The sequence below is a fragment of the Protopterus annectens genome, chromosome 8.part1 (genome assembly GCF_019279795.1).
Source record: "Protopterus annectens isolate FY-2018-M chromosome 8.part1, PAN1.0, whole genome shotgun sequence".
In the NCBI taxonomy this organism is placed as follows: Eukaryota; Metazoa; Chordata; order Ceratodontiformes; family Protopteridae; genus Protopterus; species Protopterus annectens.
Genome location: NC_056742.1, coordinates 208,535,680 through 208,554,994, shown reverse-complemented (window position 1 = coordinate 208,554,994; position 19,315 = coordinate 208,535,680).

Sequence of the window (19,315 nt, the reverse complement as noted above, 5' to 3'; positions counted from 1 at the left end):
GAAAATAACTTTGTTGGGTGGCGTAAGCTATGGAATCTTGCTGGCTAGGCTTACGTAGGCCCTTGGGCTGATAGCCTAGTACCTACCTATGAACCTATGAACATATATATATATATATATATATATATATATATATATAAATATAGATAGATAGCTAGATAGATATACACCTATACATTCCTGGAAGAAGGTTAAGTTCCCAAGATCTCCATGCAATAACCTCAAATAGTAATTTTGGGGATCCATATATTCAGTACATACAACAAAGCTATGGAAATCAGTTCCTCTGAGCTATGAGATAAAACAAACACCAAGTCCTATTAAATTTAAATAAAATGTAAATACTATCTAGCATCTTCATGGCTCTTTGTAAAAACCATGACTTGAATCAACCTGGAAGATGATATGCAATCATTCCACACTGCAACACTGCTTTTCTACAGACCAATCCAAACAATCTGCACTACTAATATACAGTTCTGGTAGTTAATTTTTATCTGCATTTGAAGATATTTTGTAGTAACACTGTTATTTGAAAGTATTGCTGCATAATTTGTTGGCATGACTGCATCTGTAAAATGTAATTTTATGGAACTTTTCACTCCAGGGCTTTACTGAACATGAATATTTCAACTAAATAAATATTTACAATATTCCTATATTATACAACAAGAAAAATCAGTAAAATGAGTTCATTAATAAACATACATACGCAAGAATCATTTGTACAAATTAATTCTTTAAAATAGCTATGATGTAAATACAATTTTATACTTAGTCTTGGGAATCTATGTGTAGCAAAACTGATTTTGTCAAATGTTCTTTTTTTACAATAGCATATACTATATATGGCTACATAAAATAATGATTTCTATATGGAAGAAAGGTTAGCCTTAGTTAAAATGATTATATTACCTAAAATGCTGTATATATTTCAAACTATAATAGCATCTCCTTCCAAAAATTAATGAAACAACTCTACTCCCTATTAGTTAAATTTCTATGGTTTCCACAAAAGCAAAGAATTAGTCACACATGGCATTACTGAGATTGGGAAGAGGGTGGAATAGATTTTCCACACTTAGAACTATATGCAGAATCAACCATCCTTAATATCATAAGTCAATGGCTAAATTACAAATATACATCTGTATGGAAAAACTTACATAAAACAATTTTAGTACCTAATAGTGGGGAAACAATAAGCAATGATGTGTTTTACAAAGCAGAAAACATTTATGTTGTCATAAAAACTTTTGCTATAATACAAATAAAAAAGAAAATTTATCTGCTTTTGTTAAGTACATAGCAAAGAACTTTAAACAAATAATAAAAAAGATTATAAGATGAGAAGCTGTTTATTGTAATGTTTCCTATAGCATTTACAAACAAATGTTTGGACTCATAACGTGAAAAAATAGAAGAAATTAAAGGAAATAGTTTAGTATTTTGGCATCAATTCCTTGATTCCAATTTTATATATATATATGAGGCCACTTCCTTTATAGCAAAATATAACATAAACCAAAACAATTGGCTAAACACAAACATTCAGAGAATATATAGTGAATTAAAAGTATATCAAACAGTGAAATCCACACTTAGACCCAGATTTTATTTATTTTCTGTGAAATTAATACATTATGTAATAATGATGGGTTTTCATTGCCAAGAGTAAACAGGACACTATGAGCTGACTTACAAATCCCAGATGAATCTCTGTGGAATTATGCAGAAAAGGTTAATAAATTCAGATTTTCAGAAAAGGAGAAAATATTAATACTTAAGTCAATTAGTAACACTACATCATCTCCCTTTTGGAAGATCTACACATCAAAGTTCATTCACAGAAGCTTCTTTACTCCTCATAAAGTGGCATTCATATTGAGAAATGAAATATCTTAATGTTGGAAATGTGACTAAGCAGTATGTGCAGATTGGGCACATATGTTTGTAGAGTGTAAAACTAATTCCTTTCTGGTTAGATTTTAAATCTTTTATAAAAGCAATATGGTCGGATAAATGTAAAGTGACTGACTCGCTGTTATTATTTAATGCACCAATACCAGTGTATATTCCAGGAACACAAGTGCACCTTTTCTAGTCCCTCCTTGCAATAGCAAGAAAAAGCATTACCTAAATTGGAAAAGTAAAAAAAAACTATAATTTGTGGAATTTATCTCATTGGCCAAAATTGTGTCTAATAGAGAATTGCTGACTATAACCTTATAAAACCTCAAGAGTGACACATAAATAACTGGCTTAGTTAAAACTTAAAAAGCTGTTAGATAAAATGTGAATATATTAACAAAAGCATATCTGTTACGGACACTATAGTTATGTTTATTTTGCATTGTTTAATAGTTTTTTTGTTATATTTCTATTTATAAAAATCAATAAAAATTATGTGAAAAAAATAATGATTTCTAGTAGACAAAAATATTACATTTAAAAGTATAATCTTTAAAGTATCTATTACATGCTATGCTAATCTGTTGTTTTTATTGGTTTTCTTTAGAGAGTAAACATTATTTAATATTATCCAGGTCTCCATCAATAAAAACATGCCACACCAAATGATGTTTGATGACCTTTATTAAACTTCCATAATCAAACTTCATTAACCAATATTTAATAATTACAACTGAAACATCAAATGATAAAAAGTTCCAGGATTCATGAAAAATACTAGTAACCAAAAGTAATGCACCCAGTAGCCATCAAGGAAAACTCCACTTTATTGGAATCAAACACCATAAAAATTCATTAGTTGTTAAGCGCTTTCATCATAGACAATGACTTCATCAGAACAAGGATAATTCACATGCTTGTAGAGGTCTACATATACCTAATAAATTAGCACATATTAAACTAATGAAATAGGTTAAATCAATCAATTAAGAAAAAAACATGCTTAAAGATGCATACTCCAATATAAAATAAATACTAAATTCTCAAGTATAAAAGTCTATATATATATGCTTACACAGCTCTTGTGAAACATAGTATATGAAAATGCATAGTTTTAAAATAATTTTTTGTTTTGTATTTAAAATGTATAAAAGAATGTATGTATAAAATATAAACTTTTTGCATGCCTAAAAAACATAGGAATACTTTTAAAAATACTTGTGAGTTTTAGTAGACAAGAAATGCACAATGATTATACCGTCATCTATTTAATCTGAGGTCCCAATCCTTAATTTGGATTCTGTCCTTTAGGGCTAGTAATATGGAAACGTTATCATTTAGTCCTGGGGGGAAGTTGGCGGCAAGCCTGAGTTGCCAAATAAGTTCCTTTTTGCTAAGCTGATTCTTCCAATCCCCCCCCCCCCGGGTTCAATGTCAACTACATTCAATATACCAAACTTGAAGCCTTGGAAATTTGGACAGCTTAGTGAATGCCTGTACAATGCATTAGTTTCCTTTTTATTTTTTAATTCATATAAATGTTTGTAAATCCTACGTTTGAAAGATCTTTCCATCTTTCCGACGTAGTATGCCGGACAGGTATCACACATTGTCAGATATACTAACCTCTGTGTTCTACAATTACCATTCCTAAAATTGATGTTAGTCCTTAGTCTGTCGCTCAAAATGAAACTACACTGGGAACAACTGCCACAACTTGTAGTCCCTTTTCCATTCCCATTTCCAATACAATTTTTTGTTTTCTCTACCAATTTCTTAAGATTCATTCCCACCTTGTTTATAAAGAAGGGTCAGTCACCCAAAGTTTGGTAAATATCCTGGTTGGTTCTAAAACTACTCCAATTTTTTCGCATAATAGCTTTAATGTTTTCAGATATAGTACTGTATTGTACTATACATGCTCTTGTAAATGCCCCAGACCCAGGATGGAATTGGGGACTACCCGAGTGTGGGTTTATAAATTGACCTGCTCCCAAAAGGAGTTTGTATTTTTTACCCCATTCACCATAGACTTCATCCAAAATTGAATGTATCATGTCTTTGGGATAGCCCCTTTGTAAAAACATGTTGGTCAAATTAACAAACTCTTTTTTGACATTGATGTGTTCAGAAGTCATTCTAGCAATACATATAGCAATACATATAGCCTGTCCTTTAACAATGCTTTTCTTTTGGGACAAGGGATGATGACTGCTGAAATGCAAGTAAGAGTTGCAAAAAGTACTCTTACAAAAAACCTGAGATCTGAAGCCATGTTCATTATGGGAAATTAATGTGTCCAAAAATGGTAATTGTTCATGACAGGAAAATGTAAACATGAGGAAGGTAGCAGTTCCATTCAAATAATCAATAAATGCAGGAATACTGTCTTTATCTCCCTTCCACAGAATAAAAATGTTGTCCGGGTATCGATTGTATAATAGTACATGTTCAACCCACCAAGTGCTATTGAAAACATGTTTGAGCTCCCATCCAAAAAGGACTCAATTGGCATACACTGGTGAACATACTGCTCCCATAGCCACCCCAGAAATTTTTTGGTAGCATTACCCTTCAAAATAGATGTAGTTATAATCTAGAACCATAGACATTAATTCACATATAAGGGTAACCTCCCCATGAGCCAAACTGGAATCGAGAAATAATATATCCTCGAAAAATTCCATACCATCTTTCTTAGGGATACAGGTGGATAAATCCTTAACGTCTATGGTTAAGAAAATAAGATCTGGGCTCCATATTTCTTTACTGAGTTGTCCCAAGAAATCCCAAGAGCCCCTCACCAAATGTGGAACTCCTTTGACAATATGTTTAACCTTGTTTTCGACAAAGCTGGACAAATTATGGGTCTTGGACCCCCTATCAGACACTATGGGTCAAAAGGGTGGGTAGCAAACACTCTTGTGCACTTTAGGTATGCCAAAAATCACAGGAACTCTGGGGTGGGTGTTGATTAAAAGATCACAGGTCTCCTGGTCAATATGTTGATCCAAAAAAAATTCTAACAAAAAACTATCAATACATTAGTATCTGATGTGTATCTTTTTAATGGACACCTGTGTATAGTTATCCTGATCAAATAACAAGTCCTGAATGATGTTGGTGTAATCAGTAGTATTAAAAATAACTATACCTCCCCCTTTATCGGGGGTCATAATTCACACCGACCTGTCCTCTCTAATTTGGTTCAATAAAATCATTTCTTTGGGGTTAAGATTAGAATAGAAATGTTTGTGTCTTGCACAAAGTTTATACATATCCTCCTTAACGGCTGTCTCAATGGTGTGTATAAGAGGGTGCAAAGATGGATTGAATATACTAGTTTTCCTAAGACTACCTTTGCTGTTATGAATAACCTCCTGGTTAGAAAACATGACCTGAAAATTCAATTTCCTGGTATAAAAATGAATATCCAGGAGACCGTCAGCAATGTCTGGGATACTGGCAGGCACAAATTTGAAACCCTTCAAAAAAAGTGTAAAATATTCATTAGTAATAGGTCGGTTGGTATAATTATAAATATTGAATTCTTCAAAAGTGTGAACAATGTTAACACCTTCAATATTGGGGGGTATACTTAATAGCAATTCCTGCCTCTCCCCCTGTATGAGTTTTCCTAGGATACTGACCCACATAATTGTGTCTATAATTCCTGCTTGCTATTCTTCTTTATGAGCGACATAGTGGGGGATAATCCGGATTAACTATGCCTTCTTGTGTTCCCTCAAACTCGGGTTCCTCATTCACAAGTGTTTCATCATTAAAAAAAAATGTTGTTCATCTAATACACCAATAGCATGTTTAAAACATTTTTTTTAGTCGGATAGGCCTCCTTTAACTGATATTGTTTAATATCCCTGGACAATTTCCTACTTTTTTATGGAATAACACATTGCATTTCTTCTCTGCTCTTTCTAATACTTTTTGATAAAACAGCTCATATTGTTTAAATAACAAATCACTAATAATCTGTGCATTTAATACAGCCAATTCATTCTGCAATTCCACTTGCATTTTTTCATGGCAAAATAACACTTTTTGCAACAGTTCAAAACCCCACCCATTAAACATATTAGTAAAATCTTCAATAATACAATTATCATAGTAAATCCCAAATGGAAATTTGAAAACCCGTAAGCCTTGTGGTACCACTTTGGCTTTAATACATTCTCTGAAGTATTTAGACTCAAGCTACAAGGTTTTATATTTAAACAATTTCTTTTCAAAGGTAAAAATAATATCTTTTAAAGATTTAAAGTGCATATTCATTGATAGTGTCGCCTCATACATCAGGTTGTTCTTTAGAAAAAGTGTAATTTTTGTTAATAAGATAGTCAAATTTAGAGCTGGGATGCAAACCACCCTTCGTTGTTGAAGCAGCTGTCCTAGCATGCTGATTCCCTGGTATAACCGGAGACCTAGAAACATTGCCAGAATTATTCCCTGATACAGGAAAAATGTTTACAGTACCTGTTTGCAAACAAGGTGGAGCTCCAACCTGTTCATCTGTAATGTTAAAAACATCCCGCCCATGGTAAACAGTGCCATTAGAAGCACCACCTTCCACTTTCGTCTATCCTGGCAGATGGAATGATGCACCTGTGCCGTGGTGATGATGTCACAACGTTTTTTACCAGTTTGCGGTCCAGGAAGAGTTTCCATCACATTTTTGACTGGATTAGTCTGATTACCATTACTAAAGCCCAAGGAACAGGAATTAAAGGGCTCGGGAAGTTTATCACCTTTCCCATTGTTTGGTAGTGAACTGTCCGAACATGTAATTACTTTGTCCAAACTAATCAGACTGTTGTGCTTACCACCTCCAATGCTTTGTATAGTAAGCAAGTCAATAAGCCATGAAAGTTCTCCTTTAAGCATTTGCACATCCTGTTTGAGCTTGTGTAACTCCACTGCCTGCTCTAAGGGTGTCCCCTCGGACAATGAGGCTTGTGTGGATCCACTACCCAACTCAGGAGTTGGAAGAGATTCCATGTGGCCAGGAACCAAAATGCAAACTCACCAAATGATAAAAAGTTCCAGGATGCACGAAAATACTAGTAACCAAAAGTAATGCACCCAGTAGCCATCAAGGAAAATTCCACTTTATTGGAATCAAACACCAGCAAAATCCATTAGTTGTTAAGCACTTTCATCATAGACAATGACTTCATCAGAACAAAGATAATTCACATGCTTGAAGAGGTCTGTATACACCTAATAAATTATCATGTATTAAACTAATGAATTAGGTTAAATCAATCAATTAAAAAAAAACTTGCTTAAAGACACATACTCCAATATAAAATAAATACTAAATTCTCAAGTATAAACGTCTATATATATGCATGCACAGCTCTTGTGAAACATAGTATATGAAAATGCATAGTTTTAAAAGAATTTTTTGTTTTGTATTTAAAATGTATAAAAGAATGTATGTATAAAATATAAACTTTTTTCATGCCTAGAAAATGGATTCTGTCCTTTAGGGCTGGTAATATGGAAACGTTATTATTTAGTCCTGGGGGGAAGTTGGCGGCAAGCCTGAGTTGCCAAATAAGTTCCTTTTTCCTAAGCTGATTCTTCCAATCCCCCCCCCCCTCCCCGGGTTCAATGTCAACTGTGTCCAATATACCAAACTTTAAGGATTGGGACCTCAGATTAAAAAGATGACTTTATAATCATTGTGCATTTTTTGTCTACTAAAACACACAAGTATTTTTAAACGTTATTTTTAAAAGTATTCCTATGTTTTTTAGGCATGAAAAAAGTTTATATTTTATACATACATTCTTTTATACATTTAGTATTTAGTTCATTTGGAAATAATTTATGGATGTATTGCCGTTATTCAGAGGGTGACTTGTTGGTCAGCAAGTGCTATGATGTTGTTAAATGTTTTTCTTGTTTATATTGGGTAGTTGGAGTGATAGTATTGCTGCTATATTCTTCCAGAAAGGAAATTTCATTTTGGCCATCATTGTGTACACTGGGCAGTAAAACAAGGCTGCAGTTAAGCTGATGGTGTGTATTGGTTCTTGTATGGTTTCATGTGGCATGGATTTAGTACTCAGTGGTGCATTTGGCAGCTAATGACCTGGGAATCATTGTGAAGCTACTACTGGTGGTTAGGTAACTGAGAATTTAGTTAATATACAATGGTTATGGCAGGTGATGAGGTGATGTTTTGTTATGTTAGCATTGGAGAGGGAGCAGTGGTTTACTTTCAGCTGTTCAGGCAATTGGCTTAATGTCTATGGTTGGTTTTCCTAGGATACTGACCCACATAATTGTGTCTATAATTCCTGCTTGCTATTCTTCTTTATGAGCGACATAGTGGGGGAAAATCCGGATTAACTATGCCTTCTTGTGTTCCCTCAAACTCGGGTTCCTCATTCACAAGTGTTTCATCATTAAAAAAAATGTTGTTCATCTAATACACCAATATCATGTTTAACAAATTTTTTTAGTCGGATAGGCCTCCTTTAACTGATATTGTTTAATATCCCTGGACAATTTCCTACTTTTTTATGGAATAACACATTGCATTTCTTCTCTGCTCTTTCTAATACTTTTTGATAAAACAGTTTGTATTGTTCAAATACAAATCACTAATAATCTGTGCATTTAATACAGCCAATTCATTCTGCAATTCCACTTGCATTTTTTCATGGCAAACCAACACTTTTTGCAGCAGTTCAAAACCCCACCCATTAAACATATTAGTAAAATCTTCAATAATACAATTATCATAGTAAATCCCAAATGGAAATTTGAAAACCCGTAAGCCTTGTGGTACCACTTTGGCTTTAATACATTCTCTAAAGTATTTAGACTCAAGCTACAAGGTTTTATATTTAAACAATTTCTTTTCAAAGGTAAAAATAATATCTTTTAAAGATTTATCACCACTATCAAATCCTGCCCTCACCACACAAATTATCTATCAGCCAATGTCTGTCAGTCTTCACCCTATCAAACTTACCCCAACCCTTCAGATCACTGAACCACTGAGCAGGATTTTGTAAGTTCATATAGCCTTGTCACCCATGGAAGTATAGTACTCTCAGCTAAATCCTTCTTAACCAACTGACTGTCTTATATTATTCCCAAGCCACAAAATTTAGTTAAATCTTTCTGTTAGAAAAATATGTATTAGTAATATGCATGCTTAAGGTGCATTCAAGGTTTAAAAGGGTTAATACATTTATTCTGTTCACACTGCATGAATCTGCACAGCTATTAGAAACTTAACAAGAAGCATTCTATTTTCTGCTAACGTCAGCAAATAACAAGAAGTGTTTCATTTCTACTAGTGTCATGAGACTTAACAAAGAGTTATTGATTTTCTGCTTATGCCATGAGAAAGTACACAGCTGCTAGAAGCTTTGATAAGGAACACAATGGTTGCTTGAAAGTATAAACCGTAGTCAGCATTACTTGTACCTAAGCTAGAAATGTACCTTGAATCTAGGCAAAATGTAACACATATATTAGAACTGCACAATTGAAGAATTGAATGTTAGTGGTGGGCTAAAATAAGCCCCAATGCCAGGTTGTTTTTCTCAGATGTTTTGTAAATCAGCAGTTATTCTCAACTAGTCAGCAATTAGTCTAGTAACATTTTCTTGTGTCTAACTATGTCAGCAATAGTAGTAACATTTCTGTGTGACATGGAAAGAACTGTATAAAAATGCCATACTAATTATTAATGTTTAGACAAACCATTCTGCCAGCATGCTTTGTCTCCTTGCTACAAGTTAATAAAGGGTGCTTTGCTTGAACCTTACGTGAATTGGTCTTTGAAGTTTTTTCCTTTGACACTTTCCCATCAAATTAATTCCAAAAGGTAGCTGCAACTCAAATGTAACTAGCTTTGCAATGCCCTATCCAACCACAACCAACTCTCCCATATTATGCCCCCCACCCTAACACTTCCTGTCAAATTTTGTAAGCAGGTATAAATATCCCAAAACAACCCTAACCATCTGCTCAAGGACCATCCCTTCTAAATACGTCAAAAGGCAGCACAAGGGTAAAAGAGTATGCCAACTTATAAACCCTCCCCCCAAAATGAACCAAGTAGACTGACTGACATGCAGCTCCAGTATCCCAAGAAACTGAACAACTTTAATCCTCAGCCTGTCCTTAGCTTTCCCCTCAAGGCTTACTTCCCATGTGTTACCTCTACATCTGGTAAAGAATTAAAACATGGCCTATATGTGCAAGAAATCCCAAAAACAATGCCTTGCATAAGCCTTCTAACTTCTGCATAGCAAATGAGGCACACAGTTTTTCTCATCCCCAAAACATCCGCAGACCTAGAATGCTCCTTCAAACCCCACCTACTCTGAACAGTCTTACATATACTGAACCACCTCCTATCATCCCAATGTACAAGTCAAATGGTACACTTGATGCTCACTCTAAAACCATAACCTAGTATGCGACAGTAGTAGCACCTGCTTGAAGGACAGATTTGTCCCCAAGGAGATACCTTTCCTCCGAAATAAACTCCACTTCATGAGGTACCCTTCCCTTGGAACAAACTCCACTGTATGTCAAACAGAGCACCTCATTGTCCCTCTTCATACACAATTCAAACAATTGGAAGGGTAGCCATAAATTCACCCCAGGGGTTCCACCCATGTACCTCTTGGACAAGGTCAATAATTGCTGTACGTGGAAATAAGAGTTGAACTTGGCTAGGTTGCTTTGACTAGCTTGTAAGGGCCATAGAGCCATTAGCCTAGTAACTTCTTGTGATTTTTGTAACTCTACCCCACCTGTGGGAACCCCCAGACTCCCCATAACAATCCCCAGCCCTGCCTTACCCTGCCCCAACATACCTCCTCACTTGCCCACACCTACCCCAAACTGCACCAAGTCTGATGTGCTTTAATGAGAATGAAATAAACTAAGATTACATGTGACCTCATCATGCACAACTGTAGCAAGTGGAATACCCCGCCAATCAAAATGAATTACATTTGACATCCACTTCCTTCAGGCCACTGACTGTTGCTCACTTTGCATTCCCACACTTGGACCTCTTTGTACCACTCTAGTGACTGGGACATCCACTGCAACTGGCTCCACCACTTTTCAAACCTGATTCCTTCAGATCAACGACTGATGTCCATGCTACACTTCTCCAGCCTGCAAAAGAAATGAAAACTGTAAATTCACAACACCCACATCCAAAACTTCCTAATGACAACTTTAAGCACCACCAGGGGCCACCCTGATCATCACTGGCCAGCCGCTGCACTGGCCGTCAACCCCCATCCCCAGGAAAGTGCAACCTTAGTAGCTTCACCCCAGTTCTGCTTGGTACTGCAAGCATCTCTAACATCACATGGACACCGACAGTTAAGATGTCTAAAATAATGAGTGAAATACCTCTGCAATGTACCCTTACCTCTCAGGTGTACCACCTCCCATGGAACACTGCTCATTTAAGGTTATAACAGGTTATGTTCAAACTAAATCACTGCTTTAACAGGCCTATTCAATAAATAAAATAATCATGTGCTAACTGTCCTATGCACCTCATAGTTAAAGTTGTGAATGTCCCCCAAAGTTCCACTTCGAAAATCTGTCAGACTTTCTATGTTAACATCTAACTGCTATCAGTTGTAAACTGAACTGAAACACTGTTTCATTAAAAGCATTTACTATAAATAAATTCCACCCATTTTAAGCATCCTATGGGTTTCCTAGCTGAAAGTAATATTGAGCCAGGGAGGTAATACTTAGTAGTCTCATCCTACCCTACGGTCACACTTCAGCTTCCTGGCTGACTCCCCTATTTTACTATGAATAAACTGAATTAAATGTGGATAATATCTTAACACTGTTATACCTCCAGAACATTTATTTTCAGTATATCCACAGATCAGCAGCATTTCTTTGGTAATACTGCATCCAGCATAAACTAAACTAAAATTAAGTTGTTACAGACTTTCCTACCTCATTGTATCACATAGGTGCATATAGCAAAATATAAAAATTGTGTAGCCTATGTATTTTCATTAACTCAGTCATTGAAATGTGGTGATTATAATCCACCATCTGTCACCAAACCCACCCAGGAGCAGCAAGGACTAAGAAACAAGGAAACTGAATCAAAACAGAGACTCCCTTAAATGCAATCAGGTACCGTGAATACAAATATGTGCTCAACCTAGGCATAGATTAATAGCATCATGTAACATCCTTGTAGAGAACAAGTGGCATGTGGGAAGCAAAAACTGTACCCTAGAAATTCCTGTCCATACATTAACCACTGTGCCAACTGCCAGATCAGTGAGGTCGAATGTGGATGACTTAACCCCCCCCCCACAAAAAAAAATAACACATCAATAGTAAAAATGTCACCCAGGCATGTGCAGTGACCACAAGTGTTAAACGTGGGTAACTGAAAGCCCAGAACATCATAAATGCTCTTCTTGGAGCAAGGCATGCCACCTCCACACTGTAACTGCAAACACCGTCTAGCAACCTCAATTCCTAGTGAATCACCAATGACCAGAATCAACATGGCAAACAAACCAAAGCATCAGACAAGACCCAGGCACTCCACATAACATACCTGGGAGGAAAAATCATACCTTTTTTTTTGAATGAAAAGTGGCTCCCTCCAGACTAACAATGGGCCATGCAAAGAAACTGCATCAGCAATGAGACTCCCATTTCAGTCAAATGTATTTTAGGTATCACTCTTATAAGCCTACAAAGTTGCCAGAGCAACATGCATCCTCCAAAGGACCCAAAGCCTGAAACACAAACGTACGCCACTACCCAGTGATCTCAGTCCTCAGATCATCCCAGCAATCTGCCTCACAAAAGTTGTGATCTGTCAAAGTCATTGAGGACTGAAGTCACCAAACAATGATATACACCTGAGCCCCACACCCCACATCCATCAGAAAATGCATGCCAACACAAAACACCCCATCCTATCAAAGTTCCAAGCCTACAAGACCAATACATAAAATCTCTCCCTATTCTGGAGCCTTTGTCCCCCATTATTTTTGGCTTTGTCCAGATTTTTTACTCTAAGTGATTGAGAGGTATGATTGGTAATTAGTCTTGTTTCATCTAAGGTGCAACAATTAAGATGCTAAACTACCGGGTTTTAATTTTCACAATAAGTAAACTACAATGCTGTACATTGTCCCAGGAAATAAAACGTTTCAGACAAATATTTTCCTAGTGCAGATCTGATCAATTTATAATGAAGAGAAAACATTGCAGGCAAAACACAAGCATAGGAAGGGATAACTTCATAAATCCAGTACATCATCAGTAAAAGGAACACAAATTACCACAGTTAATGAATAAAATTAAACTTTATACTAAAATTAAATATATCTTTATGTCATGACTGAAATAAGCCTTCTAAGGGACCATTAAACAATAAAACTGGGCTGTGAAAAGTGTGTAATTAACAACATTATCATAAGCCAATTTCAACTAAAATTATCTTAACATTAATATAATTTATAGGTTTACTATTAAAATTTCAAAACAAACTCCATGGACTGTACTATTGTCGAACATGGAAGTTCGAAAATGGTAATATCGATGACAAAAAAATAGGAACGGTTTTAACATGGGTCGAGATAGGTGGTCAGTGTTATTCCGAATTACAAACATCTCCCCTATCTCGACCCATGTTAAAACCTGTTCCTAGTTTTTTTTTTGTCATCGATATTATCGTTTTCGAACTTCCGTGTTCGACAATAGTAAAGTCGACGGAGTTTGTTTCGAAATTTTAATAGTAAACCTAATTTATACTCAAATAAATGCTTATACTGCAGTTAGTACAATGGATTCTGTAAAATAGCCAAGTTTACCCCTCCTCCCACCAAAGGACCAATCACAATACCAGTAGATTGCCAGGCACCCAGTATTACTACTGCACAGGTTAAAACAGCACTGTCCAAGGCCAAGAATACAGCTTCTATGGAACCTGACAATATCCATTGCTGTGTTCTACATGAACTACAGAGTGAATTGGCACCTCACCTGTGTACCCTGTTCAGTCACAGCCTCACCTCAGGCTTTGCCCCTACTGAATAACGCACTGCTACAGTCATCCCTCTCCACAAGGGAGGAGCAATTACAGACACTGGGAACTATCGCCCCATTAGCCTAAAGAGTCTGATATGCAAAGGTATGGAAGGTATCATCATGGAATTAATAAATAAGGATATAGGGAATCTCCAAACTCTGGATCCTACACAGTTTGGTTTTGTGAAGGGTAGATCATGCCTGCTCAACTTTGTCGACTTCTTTGAGTCAGTCACCAGAGCCGTGGATGAAGGAAAGGTGGTTCATACAGCCTACCTTGATCTGGCCAAGGCCTTTGATACCATTCCTCATGCAGGAATCATAGAAAAACTCACTAACCTGAGCATCAACAACTATATCACTAGGTGGGTTGCAAACCGGCTCACAGATAGAACCCACAGCGTGAAAGTAGCTGACTCCAAGTCAGACTGTCAACCATTTATGAGTGGAGTCCTACAGGGTTTGGTCCTGGGTCTTCTCTTGTTTGGTATCTACTTCTCTGAAGTCCAGGCCAACATGAAGGGACTCTGGCTGACCATGTTCACAGACAATTGCAAGTTGGGAGCTATTATTAACTCCCCAAGTGATGTTGACATCCTAAGAAAGGTCTCAATGAGTCCAACGACTGGCACAAGAACCATGGCCTTAAGCTCAATGCCAAAAAAATGTGTTATCATCCCCCTTGGGAAAATCCCAGTTCCCTTGAATTACCACATCGATGGTAGTCCACTGAACACAGAAGGTGTTATACGAGATCTAAGAGCACAGGTTGACAGCAGCATCTCTTTTGACCACCACATTGCCATTGTGGTGAGAAAGTCCTTCTGTGTGGCACATCTCATTACTAAAGGTTTTGCATCCAGGAAGAAAGAGGTCATTGTATTCCTCTACTCTTCCCACATTAGGCCAATCATCGAGTACAATGCCCCATTTGGCATGTGCCTCACTAGACACCTGCAATAACTGGAGAGGCCACAAAAATACCACACAAAGAGGATCTAGGCATTAAACACTTGTCCTATATGGACCGACTCAAAAAAACTCCAACTGTTATCTGTCTCATATTGCCTACTTAGAGGTGATCTCTGCTTGACTTACAAAGCCATGTCTGAACCAGCTCTGTTAGAAATGCTACATCTAAAGAAATCCCAATCCCTCCACACCACATGCTCCAGAGACCTCAACTTCATTACCACAATCAACAGAACATGCTGGAGGGACAGGTTCATAACCCAGAGACTGCCCATGCTATGGAATAGACTTTCCCATACATGTCAAGCAGAGCACATCACTGGCCCTCTTCAAGAGGAATCTTGATGAGTGGATGGAAAATAGAAAATTCATCCCCGAGATCACTCCAGTGGATCTACTTGACAGAGGCACTAGGAACCAAGGTCAGGTGGCACAATGCCAGGGTAATCCTATGGGCTAGGCGTATAAAGGCTCCCAGGCCATTACCCTGGTACACACCTATGAACCTATGAACCTATGAACCTATCTGTATTATACCACTCATAATTATCACAACCAAAATACCTAAAAGGCAATCCAGTAGTACCAACAGAATTATAGAATGTATATGAACCAGCACAACTTCTATGGCTGTATGTTTTATACATTTATGACATTAAAATGTTTAGGGTATTAATAAACTGCCTTAGAAAGAATCACTTAACTAAACAAATACCTAGTTGATAATATTTTCTAAGTACAATACGGCTTCTTCCCTCAATCTGTTTTAAAATCACAAATTTCATATCAGTCACCAAATATTTCTGTAATCTTGAATGTGTTTTACCACTGAATTTATTATTATTTATTTATTTACTTTTGTTTTGCTGGGATAGTCAACAAATACCTAGCTGATAATATTTTCTAAGTAGAATATGGCTTCTTCCCTCAATCTGTTTTAAAATCACATATTTCATATCAGTCACCAAATATTTCTGTAATCTTGAATGTGTTTTACCACTGAATTTATTATTATTATTTATTTATTTACTTTCGTTTTGCTAGGATAGTCCGACTAGGTGATAGCCCATTTACACCAGAGGCTTGGAGAGCGAAGCTCCAGTACAGGTGTAATTAGTTGTTACAAAAAATTATACAGATAACAAGAACTGGATTATAGTGTAAACAGAATATTTACATAAAGAATTTTACAGAGTACAATATTTGGAAGAATTTACAAAAAAACAGTGAACTGTATTTAGAAAGTGAGTGTTTTCAGGAGGACATGATGAGAAAACATAATGAGGAAAGCTTTGTGTACAAGGGATTTGTAGATTTATGTGATATATATTAGCGAGGGACTAAATGCATATGAAGACTTTATCCAGAGAAAAGCAAAGTTTAGGTTACCAGATTAAACCTGTATCAATGGGATTATAGGAAGTGTGAAGCAGTTAGTAGGGGATGGAATGTAGTTTGAAAAGTACTTTAATGTGCTTTTAATCTACTTTCAAGTATTTATTTTTGATTTATTCTTTATATTTCTAGCTGTTGCAACATTTTTTGTTTGACGTTGCATTTAATTTGTCCAACACACTGGGACAAAATAACATATAGTAGTCCTTCTCCATTATATGCTGTTAAATGTTAATCTTTCTCTCTTTTATTAGACACTCAACTCCCTCTAATCATATATGGGAGACATGCACACTTAAAATGGGTATAATTACTTGCCACTTGTTGTATTGCTTTTACTGAAAAAAATATATGACTGTTGTTTCACTTAGCTTGCTTATAGTGTGTATTTAGGGAGCTTGAAATATATTTCTCAGTTTGGACTGAATTTTAACAGCACTCTAGGAATTCAGCACTTCGTGTGATCTTTCAGAGATTACATAACAGCCCATAAGGCACAACGATGTACCCAACACTCTAGTCATAGGTGACTCTATAGTCAGGCACACTGATGTTCCACTCACCAGGCTAAACAAGGAGAAAGTTACTGTCAGCTGCATGTCAGGTGCCAGGATCCACCACATAACGTACACACTCAGGTCACTCCGCAAAAGTAAGGATATGACTCTGTCATTGTCTATGTTGGTGTGAATGATCTAAGACATACCTCCCTGGACTACATGAAAAGAGACATGGAGGATGTCAAATAAATTGTTAAAATCAGACTGTAAAAATCATTAGGCTTTTCAAAATGACAGTCAATAACACAGGATGCTCAGGTTCAAACAATGTTTCTTTACTAATGTACATTAGGAGGCAAAAAACTATACAAAAACAAGTATAGAGTTTTGACTGACTCTATACAGGAAATACCCTCAATTATATACCATTTGCAATCAGCTTTTGCCCACCTTACTGACGTGGTCAGTCACAGGGCATTTACATCACTATAGTCCATAATACTTCATTCATAAGAAGATGCTTAGGTAATGCTTTTTAAAAACTTTCCCATGAGAATAACACAGCCTTGCGAGGCACCTGGTCAATTACAATGTCTTCCTGTAGATGTTACTTCTTTCAAGGTTCTTAGATTAGTTCGGAGTTCATCTCTTAATACGTTCCTTTGTCTCTCTGGTAAGCAGCTGTACACTATCTCTGATAGTGTTCACAAGGCCATCCTTCTCGGTGGAAGGAAGAAAGATATACATGCATACATATTTATTTCTCTCTAACCCAGCAGATTATAGTTGCTGAAAGACATAAGCTTGCTGAGCTGGCTACTGCCAGGGTCAGAGGTTAACCACACTGCAGCTAAGTTTTAAGCAGTTACATGCAAGATCATTTCTACTGCCATATTGTTAAATAGAATCAAATGCATTACATATTATACTATTTCTAAACTTTGCACTATATATATGTTCAAGTACATATTCTTCTAACAGTTTATATATGTTTAAGTACATATTTTTCTAGCATTCTGTATATGTTTAAGTACATATTTTTCTAGCATTCTGTATATGTTTAAGTACATATTTTTCTAACATTCTCCCTCCTTTTAATGCTTTTTATTCTATTCAGAAACATAAACAACATTATTTCATTCCCTAGTCTCTTCCTCTGGAACTTTCAACTAGGCAAGTCATTTGTTTTATATTTCAGAAAGAATTTCATTTGGTATCAACAGATTCAACTCCAGGTCTTGATACATAGTCTCAGTTACAGATACATCAACGAAGTCCCTAACTAATCTTTGATTAATCTTTTCATGCAGGGAATTCCACAGTAAACACATGCTCCTATTAGGAGTATACCCACACAAATAGCAATTAAAATGTTTAATAGAATGGAACCCCACCCCCCAAACAGATTTTGGAAAAAGTCCGTCAGTGGGTTTGGGCCTGGTTTAGTCATTGCTGATACTTGCTGAATTACCTCTAGGTGCTTATTTGTCTCATGACGATTCTCAGGGATAAAAGCACAGCATTCTTCTTCGTGTACCACCTCTTGCCGCTAGGGTGAAGTAAAGAGCCATTCGATTTTGTAGCACAACAGTTCTCATTGCATTCAGTTCATCAGTCACCAATTCTAGGGCAGAAAAAGTTGCATTACTCATTACTTCGAGAAATCTTGACAGCTTCCTCAGCTCCCAGATCGATTTGACTGCTCCATAGGCTGGTAGTATTCCTGCCCAGGATATAACACTGTTGCCCAAGTCCATATGAGTCAATTTATTTTTGTCTTTTACTGAATTATGGTCTTTCCAACCAGCTTCGATCTTCCCAACTGGATTCACAGGTTTCTTAACTGGACCTTCAGATTTTCGAGCTGTTTCCCTTACATTTCGTATCTTACCCAAAGGTAATTCTGCAGTATGTCTTATTGCTGGAACCAGATAACCCAAAAAACAACTGCCGGACCAATTCTCAGGTAGCCATTCATATGCCTTTTTCCCACAAATAAAATCATTACTTTGGTACTAATACGTGTTATCCCTGCATGAAACATTTTCCTATCTTTAATAGACAATTGTTTAGTTAAGACTGGATTGTCATGTACTGCATTTAATGTAGTTTTCATTGAACTCAGATATGAATCATAGTTAGTATTACAAACAGTACCCCACTTCTGACTTTAATGTAACATTTATAAGACATTGTTATATTACAATTACTCCAGCCCACCTGGAGGGTATCACTTTGTAGAAACATACAACTCCTTTTGTGTGACAGGTAAAAATAAAGCTATTTTGTCCTGTGATCTCACAGTTCCTGTATCAAAACAAATTTTCCCAAGTCTCATTTATCCCCAGAGGGACAGCAGACATTAACCGTCTTTTATATGCTGTTGGTGTAGCTGTACAAACCCAGCAATTTGAAATGTTCATAGTCTCTGCATACACACG